The sequence below is a fragment of the Lolium rigidum genome, chromosome 1 (assembly GCF_022539505.1).
Source record: "Lolium rigidum isolate FL_2022 chromosome 1, APGP_CSIRO_Lrig_0.1, whole genome shotgun sequence".
In the NCBI taxonomy this organism is placed as follows: Eukaryota; Viridiplantae; Streptophyta; class Magnoliopsida; order Poales; family Poaceae; genus Lolium; species Lolium rigidum.
In genome coordinates, this window is record NC_061508.1 from 191,753,304 (window position 1) to 191,762,444 (window position 9,141).

At 44.7% G+C, this 9,141-nt stretch overlaps 1 long non-coding RNA gene across 21 annotated transcripts; it reads left to right on the plus strand.

Moving 5' to 3' along the window:
* The first annotated feature begins 298 nt into the window (after window positions 1-298).
* LOC124686780 lies at window positions 299-7,506 on the plus strand. Of its 21 annotated transcripts, none has more exons than XR_006997970.1 (8): window positions 299-750; window positions 938-1,069; window positions 2,039-3,219; window positions 3,351-4,518; window positions 5,710-5,773; window positions 6,039-6,287; window positions 6,375-6,966; window positions 7,150-7,506. It is a non-coding gene; the product is annotated as an uncharacterized LOC124686780 (long non-coding RNA). The 21 variants fall into 21 exon arrangements; XR_006997951.1 differs by having other exon boundaries at window positions 300-750; window positions 3,351-3,636; window positions 3,865-3,925; window positions 4,275-6,287; XR_006997930.1 differs by having other exon boundaries at window positions 3,351-6,287; window positions 6,375-6,449; window positions 6,863-6,966.
* The last annotated feature ends 1,635 nt before the right edge of the window (window positions 7,507-9,141 follow it).

A 9,141-nucleotide genomic window follows, 5' to 3' on the forward strand; every position in this document is an offset into this window, starting at 1 on the left:
AGCAGAGAGAGACCATCTACTGAGGGGCTGTGTTGTGCCCGGTGGGCCTCGCTGTGGCGGCGTTCCTCCGCCTCCAACTAAAAATAGACCGACACATCTTATCTCCTTCCCCACAATGGCTCCATGCCCTGCTCCCGTGGAGGTCAGGGGAATCAAGGGTTTGCTTCCTCAGCCCCCGCCGCCAATCAAGCCAGTCCTCCAACCGCTCGCCCCGCCGCGGAAGATGCGCCCCGCCTCTGCCACCGGCGGCTGCGGCATCTGGCGTTGCTGTGACCGACGGTCGTGGATCGTGGTGCATCGGCAATGCCGCCACATACAGCCAGCGCTGCGGCCTCCGCCATCCGCACCGGCTTCTCATGCCGCTGCCACCGTTCTGGGCGGTGCAGTTCTTTCTGGTTGTGTTTGGGGATTGTTTGGCCGGTGCCGGAGTGGTGGTGCTGATCCCGCTGCCACCGTTCTGGGCGGTGCAGTTCTTTCTGGTTGTGTTTGGGGATTGTTTGGCCGGTGCCGGAGTGGTGGTGCTGATCGCCTGATCCGTGACATGGGCGGGGCTTTACATGAGGGAGCCAACACAGATGGGGAGGGAACGATGGCGGCGTGACGTGCACTGGAGGTGAGGGACACTGATGTGTAGCATCGCCAGCGGCATGCACATCGAGCTCCACCGGCCAGTGGGATGTGCTTGTGCACGTCAAGCCTGCAGAGGATGGTTTCACAGTGTGTTTCTAATTCTTCCTTGATTAAACAACGGTACTCAGTTCAACATGATCTTGAACATTAGAAATATTTAACCTTTCAATGTTGCCTCCCTCCCTTGCATAACATCACTGGGACACATCTTCTATATGATGTTAAGGCTATAAATTTTCGTATCTGTTTCACTGTGTGCTCAAAAGAAATTGGACGACAGAATAAACCGTTTGTTTTGTACTTACAGAGATATAAGTTGGAAGTAGGAGCAGAACATGGACAAGGTGCTTCTAGAATGAATTTGTCTGTGGGGTCAGAAAGATGTGTAGCCAGCTGTAACAAGATGATCACCAAGTCTGGGAGGTGGCAAGAGAATGTGGTATGTACTACTACATGCATGGAGAAATATATGTATGGACTATTTAAGCTTCTCTGATTCGTTTGTTATTTCTGATGGAACATAAAAATACATAAAAAATAACTATAATTTGCGCTGGAGATTTCAGAGATAATGTTGACATTAGTACTAGAACTGTTGCTCTGATAGGGGTTAGTGCAAAACCAACATAGAACAAGGATGTTAAAGATGGGAGGTGATATTATGAATTTCCATATGATACACCTCTCTGTAGTGTATTCTAGAAAAGATTAGTTATTCCTTTCCATCTACATATATGTGGATATATATGTATGCTGGTATGTTTGAACCAGTACGTTCTCCGACTTTTGATAGCCATGTTTGATTTATTAGCATAATAAGCGGTACAATGAGTAATACTGCCCTTGATTTATGGAGTTTTGTGGTTATATTCTTTACAACCAATGGAAAAGAATTATGGAAAAAATTATGTTGCCAAGAATTTGTAAATCCTTTTGGTCTGAAGTGGCTCTTAAGATGGGCATCTTTATGATTAATCATATAGAGCACGAGAAAGTTTCCATATAGATGTAAATCATGAGTTTTAACTTTTAAGATCAGCATAAGACATATCAGTGTTGACTTCGATGTTATCTCAAGTTAATAGTGTAATCAAGATATAATAGAGAACCAATTTGTTAGGCACACAGGTGTACTATCTCAAGTACTTTGAAGTTATGCCTGTTAAACAACAGTTTCGGCCAACTAGCCATAGGTTCAAGCTGCATTTCACATCATGCAACCTATAGATGATAAATACATGATACATTTTAACCAGAAATGATATTGTACCATACTTTTTTCTTTTATACTATTATGGTCATATTTGCTTTACAGGTATAACTGCATGTCTTTTGTGTTGGATTTTTTCTTACATATGATTTTTCTTATAATTGATATTTATGGTATATGTGTATACATCGTCGTCAGCTCCTGGCGGGGGTATCGTCGGTTGGTACCATGGTTTTTAAGGCGGTAAGGCGTCCTAAAGCGGTGGGAGCGCTCTACCACCTAAGCGGCTGCTTAAGTGCCAAAAGCAGACCTAAAGCGGGCAAAGTGCTAAGGCGCTTTGGGGCGCTCTATCTCCTAAGCGCCGCTTAAGCGTCCTAAGGCGGACACCTTAAAAACCATGGTTGGTACAGTTCAGCCTTAGCTAACTCTGGAGGTAAGGTTGGGGCAAAAAGGAATTTGCGGGTGACGGATGCTAGGTACAATTTGGTTTGAGACATGTGTTATTTTACACGAATCAATGTTTAATTAAGGCCATGTATTGCTCTTGGGAGTAAAATATTGTTATTTCTTCCTTTTACTCAGCAGTATTATATTCTCTCCATATGCATTACCCTTGATTGTTACTCTTGTGACTGAATTTCTGGGTGTACAATTTCGGTGCTACATTGGAATTTAGACTAACATCTTTTCTTTTGTTTTGGTGCATCGTTTGGGTGGACTTAGCTAAAAATTGGGCCAAGCGGTGGTGGGCCTGCATGTTGTTGGTCAAAGCGGTGCCGTGACACAGGCCAACAATGGAGAGTGGAGACAACCCATCCCTACTTAGTACTCACGATACAACAAAGAAAGGAACTGATTTCTCTTTCCCCAATCAGTGTCCTGCAGTTCTTGCCCTTGAGGCTGCCGCCTTCCTCTTCCTCCTGGTCGCCGGCGGTCGCTACCGGTCATTATCTTGCCCATGAGCGCACTATGCGGCCGGATCTTGTGATCTGCCGGTGCGGCCGGATCTGGTGGCGAGTCTGCGGCAGCGGTTATTTCTCGACTCCATGGCGAGCGGCAGCCGCGCCATCCGAGAGCCAGCACATCCCCAGCCATGGTGCACATGCGGGCGCACACAACGACCTCAACCTCCACTCCGTTGCCAACGCTTCGTCAACTCCATGGCGAGGGGCAGCTGCGCCATCTGGGCTCCAGCATGATCTTGGTCGTGATGGTGCACGCGCGGAAGAACACAACGACCTTGACATCTGTCGGCGTTTCTTCGACTCCGCGGGTGAGGGAAACGATGCCAGCCATGATGTCTATCGAATCTCACCATCGGTAGTGAGCTGAACACCGCTGCACAGCAGGTTTCATCGCCTCCAATATTCTTGCAGAAGGTACAATTCTTTTCTGTGGCCATCTTCAAATTTCGATTTCCTCTCTAGATCTGTGGGGATTACGTCTCTGGTCGATTTGTTGCTGTGATTTGGGGTTGATGAGGTTTTGTGGTTCGGTTTTTGGCCTGCAGCTAGGTTGGGACTAGCTAGGTTGGGACTGATGGTGTGCTTGGTGATAAAAGCAATACTCTGGCCGTTGTGTCCGGCAGCAGAGTCGGTGTCAAAGAACAATAGCGGCAGTGGTGACAGAGGCCACAAGCTCACCGCTTGGCCTGTGATTTACCTCTGCGGATTCTTGCCTTGAGGTCTGAACCGCTTCTCCGATTTATCATGTCCGATTAATGCCAGCCATATGGGAGGTTCACCCCAGGAGATCCCCAAACGGCCATGTGACGGCAGTCGGCAGCTCAGACTAAGGTGAGCACCAAGTGTGCAACATGTCCCTGTTGTCTATACTCCAGCTATTTTCTAGATTAGTTGGCTTTAGATGATTCTTGTGCAACCTAAGGACTTATAATGCTTCCACTAAGATGGAAAAAATGTAGCTGCAAGTACTTTGAGTCCTCAAGTATTTTATGTCATCGTATTTTTGGAGTATTCTTAATAGTTGATCCGCGTCTACTTCCACCTGGTACCATTTTGAAGCGTTGGACGCCGAAGGTCAGAGATGATGTCTTAAATGGTGATAACCAAAATGAGGATGTTTGTGAGTCCATTGCAAGCCTACTACCACTTTTTTTGCTTCACTAGGTTTCAGATCTGTAATTTAGCAATTTTTGTCCATAAGTGTTCTTCATATTACTAATGAATGGCGAACAAGATTCCTGTTTTTTGCTATGTGCTTGCCTTCTTGCCATGGGTATTTCTTTCTATTTTGTGAATTGTGGATGACGTAATTCGCTTCCTATGAACAAATATTTCATATGTACATATAATTGTATGCAGATGGAGAACTCAAGTAATCTTACTGTCTGAATGTAACTTTTTTTCCTTTTAGGATAGATAGTTACCTTTTTATGCCCAACTCCTGATTGAATTGTGTTTGCTGATGCAAGATGGCCACCTCTCGCCACGTGCATCACGTACGCGCAGTGGCAGTAGCCAGTATTTGTTCAGGACTGACACCTCCTGAAGCCATGGATTCAACATGAAATGGTTGCTCAATGTATAAATTTCATTCAGCGGCAATATACTTCTCTGTGAGGTCATGCTCTAAGGCCTCGACATAATTGTGAGGAATGGTTAGTGCTGGCCTTAAGAAAATTAAATAGATGTTCTTCTGAACTCATTTCTCTCCAGGTATGTTATGAACCCCTTTGTATTCTATTTGTTATTCTCTCACTTTCTTCACTCAGCGACCTGCCATATAAGATACATAATTTCGTTACAAACTGTTGATGCTGCTTTTAAGAAAAACAGAAATTTATTTTGTTCACATTAATTGATACGCTCATTCAGGGAGATGTGTTTCATGCCACTATAATATACCATTTTAAACTATGCATGTGTACTCTCCGCAATAAATTATGAGTCTGTAGTTATGACTAATACATACACTATTTAAAAGTTGAACAGATCAGCGCGCTCACAGCGTTTTAGCTACTGTAGATATGGTATTTATCCACTCTTCCATCCAGCCATTGCCTGACACGTAGCTCTCCCGTTTTTTTCCTCCATCGTTTGCTCAATTAGTTGCTTTTGGTCTTTCTTTTTTTGCCAGAAGGGAAACAGGCAACCGGCTGTTGGCCTCTCTCCCTCCTTTCTACTGTGAATCGTTTCTGGTTATATTTATTACCTTCTGGTTGGGTTGGTCAAGGCGGTGGATGTCAAAGCGGTGCCCTGGATCCCCTTCTCTCCTCCTCCCTATTGCCATCGTCGCCCACATTCTTCCCTAGGACCGGCGCCCTCTTCTCCCTCTCCAGCCGCTGTGTCATCTACCTAGGTGGCTGATGGTGTGGAGGACGTTTTTGGGCCTTTCCGCTCCTCCCCGACGCGGATGGCGATGCGGCCCCAAATCAACGCGAAGGGATGGCCGCGAGGGTCCTGCGCTTGGTTGCTAGAGGGCTTCGACAGCCTGGTAGTTGGCCGCCATAGCCATGGCTTGATGCGTCGCGATGCCGTACTGCTCTGCAGCAAGGTCTTGATGAGCGGTGACGCCCGGTGGGGGACTTCAAATGCAAGATTCGAGGCTGCACAGGCACTGCCTGAGTCGCTAAGGGATGTTGTTTTGCTTCCTCTTCATCGTTTAACTCATGGGACATATTTCCTTCCCTTCTAACAATTCTCTTTTTCCTTTCATTCCTTTTCCTCCATCTTATTGATTCCTTCTTTGTTTGTATCTTTTTGGTCGCCCAGGTGTTGGCCTAGGTTGTTGTGGTCTCAGCATCCATTATAAAGATCAATTTACATTTGGTTTCTCCATTCTTGAAAGTTGGAACTACGATTTCTACCACCGTTCATGTCAACCGATACTAAAAATAGTATTTGCAGGGTATATGGATCCAGCGACCTGGCAAAATTTGTTTGAGTTCGACTTCATTATTAGTACAGGGAGGTGCCTTCTAAATATTCAGACAATTCATTTAGCTATTGTCACTTATAAATACAGTGCATACAACTAGCTTGAGAATTCATCTTATCATCTATGAATGCTCACTCCAATATCAAAGAACAGTTAGTAAACATATGTTTTTTTAACGACATACGCACCTGCATATTGGCTTATTGCACTTATATTTCAACTGACTGATTTTCTGCAATGTAACCAACCAATGCTAGAGTTCCATCTGTTTTATAGTTACTTGCTAACAATGTTTCAGGGCAACAAAATGGAAGGCTGTGACATCTAATCAAATATACATGTGCAGAGAACAACTAAAGGAAGGTTTGATCTACATATTTGAGTCTTTTTATTGTAGCAGCAGCGCTAAACAAATACAAGATAACGCTTATATGATCAAGATTTCTCAATCCACAAAGGTCATCGAAGCCATTCCAGAGACTGAAAAATTTCCTATGTTCATTTGATGTTCTGCAGTCACGCGCAGGGAACAACACCGTTCTATCAGGTTTCCCGTTAATACAAGCCTGTACGTTTCATTTTTAATTGCCTGATTTTTATGTACACTTTAACTCTTTTTTTCTATAAATTTCAGATGATTGTTAATGGATATCATTTCATAGAAGACGCATTAAGAGCCAAGGATGCATATTCGCTTAAAAGATGCTAGGTATGGCTTTTCGTATAGGTAGTAATACTTCAGCAGGCTGTTATGAAACTGCATGCGTACTGATAGTAAACAACCTTTGTTAAGCGGTAAACGCAAGCATGTTCCCTCTAGGTATTGCAAGGTATTACTGATGTTCTACATAGAGGGCTACAGAGTATGATTTGGATTGTTGTTGCAAATCGCTATCTCAAAACATACTTTGTTATTTCTAACTTTTACTTGCCTTCCAATTTTGCATCTCCTATAATATATGTTGTCCTTATATCAGGACCTTAAAAGCAAGAAAAAAGATTAGGTTATGTCGGCATATGATTCTCGGTTCGATTTTTCAGTTTATGAATTCCTGTAATTTTGATGATTCTTTGTTACTCAACTTTCAAAGAGCATAGTGATTGCAAATATTTTCATACTAGGTGTTCCAAAGGTGTTGTTGGTGTTTTACATCCATTGCTGCACAGCTACAGGGCATGCCTCCACTGATCTTTCATGGTAATTCATAGAACAAAGTGTCACGAAGGTATTGGTGATGTCCTATGTCCATTGCTTCACAGCTGCATAGCATGTCTTCACAGCTGGACCCTATTCGAATGGGTTCAGTAGAGGAAAATATTAAATGATATTATTCTTAACGTGATACTTTGCTACCACTTTTTGGGTATTAAATTGACAAGCTTCTAAATTTTGTTCCGTTGATTGGCAGGAAGTGGCCGCGCTGGGTCCAATGGAGTGGTAGTTCATGCTGGTGGCGGTCCTCCTACTGGTGATCATTTTCCTAAATTGATTGGTATGCAAGCTACCAATTTTACTTCTCCTTCAAAGAACTCTGCTATCCGGAGAGATCATTCAACCGCAGACATAGTAGGCTTTATTTAGCTAAAAGAACTATGTATCAAGCTCTCTGTTCTCTCTATACCTTTTGAGTTTGTGTGCTCAAAACTGCCACTTTATAATGTTCTGCTGTATCTGTGTGTTGCTGTATATAGTTGCCGTCAATGAATATATCAGAGACTTTCTCTTTTATTTCATCTTCTTCATATTACTTTCTATCGCCTCAGAAGATCCGCGTAATAGCCGTCTACCATGTCTGTAAAGTTTGCTCTGCTTATGATGATATTTATCTTGGTGAAGAAACGTGTCTTCATTCCATGGTTTTGCATACTTGCCTAAAGCTGGTGACCTTTTCATAATCTATTTGTACATAAGCTTATCGATTGATATTTCTATATATTATCCAATGGTCTGCTATATTTAATATATGTACCTCACAGATCAAGTTGTAAGACAGTAGTCATGGATCCATGTGTATTTAGGTTTCCCCGTGTCCCTGAAAATAGTAAAAGAGCTTTGCTGGTGTGTGTTCCATTGCTTTATTTTGGGGGAACTGAGATTTACTATTGACATCCGGCATACTAATAATTGCACTTATGTTTCTTAAGAAGGGTCTGTCCATTCCAGTAGAACAAAGAACAAAGCACATGTCCACAACCATGAAATTAAGAGGTATATATGTACATAAATAGGAGTCACATCTATTTTTGCTAAAGCCTTCTTACTAGATGAGGTACACATGACCATATTTGGTAATCCAAGCATATCATAATTTAATATGTAGGCATAGTAGAAATATTAGCACCTAGCTTACATAAGCATAGCGTTCAGATTTACGGATAGTATAGGGGGAAGTGATATCAACATAGCACCAGCTGCCAGAGTTAGCAAACTGAAAGTCTCAGGGTGTTTTCCATTTTCTTAATGTGATGGTTTCAGTTCTAATCTGTGCATTACGTTTTACTGCTGGCAGCAGTGAACATCAACAAAACACTTACAGTATGATATTATGCAGTCAGAGCTACATATATGATATATTAGTCAGAATAACTACTGTATATAAAGGCAAAATAACATACCGGTTTCTGTGAATTCTAGCCCCACTTGCTCCAGTATATTGGCAGACTGGCAGTATAACACTCCCCGCCGCCGGATCCATCCATTCCGCGGTCGTGCATGGATTCAAGGCGCCATGTGCCGTCACCTCGGCAAGGGCGTCCGGCTCCACCCCGAACCGACCCGCCCGCTTCGCCACGACCCCTGCTGCCCCCATGAACCACCGAGCGCGGCCTCCGTGCATCACCCTCTTCATGTCCATGCAATGGAAAAGCTCGACCCACACGATGGCGAATGCAGGCTGTGGCCGCAACCATGACATAAGAACACCTCGCATCCCCGTCCTTCCGCCAGTTAGGCCTGAGGGTCAGGACAGGACTGCGGCGGCAAGGTCGCCGTGGCAACGAGAACCAGCCACTGAGGCCGTCCCACTAGAGCAGCTGCTGCGCGACGTAGCCGACCTCGATGCAGGTTGCGTCGTCGGCGGGGAGCTGCGGGCTGGTCAGCTCCTGCTGCGAAAAGGAGGACCACTAGCTCCTCGGTGGTGATGTTACGGCTGACCCTCCTCGACGCGGACATGCGGCCGCTGCTCGCCGACCTGGGCATCCACCGGCTGATCCGTGGCGCAGCCGCGCAGGGGACAGCAGGCTCAACTCGGTAGTCGGTACTGCTTCGGGAGTTGGTGGCCGGGCGAGCTCTGACGAGCATGGAGCTCTGCCAGTGGATAGCGGGTGAGGAGAAAGGCGGGGATAGAAGGGAGGGAAGAGACTCTGCCCAGCCGCCTGAGGTTGGGTTGGACGCGGAGTGG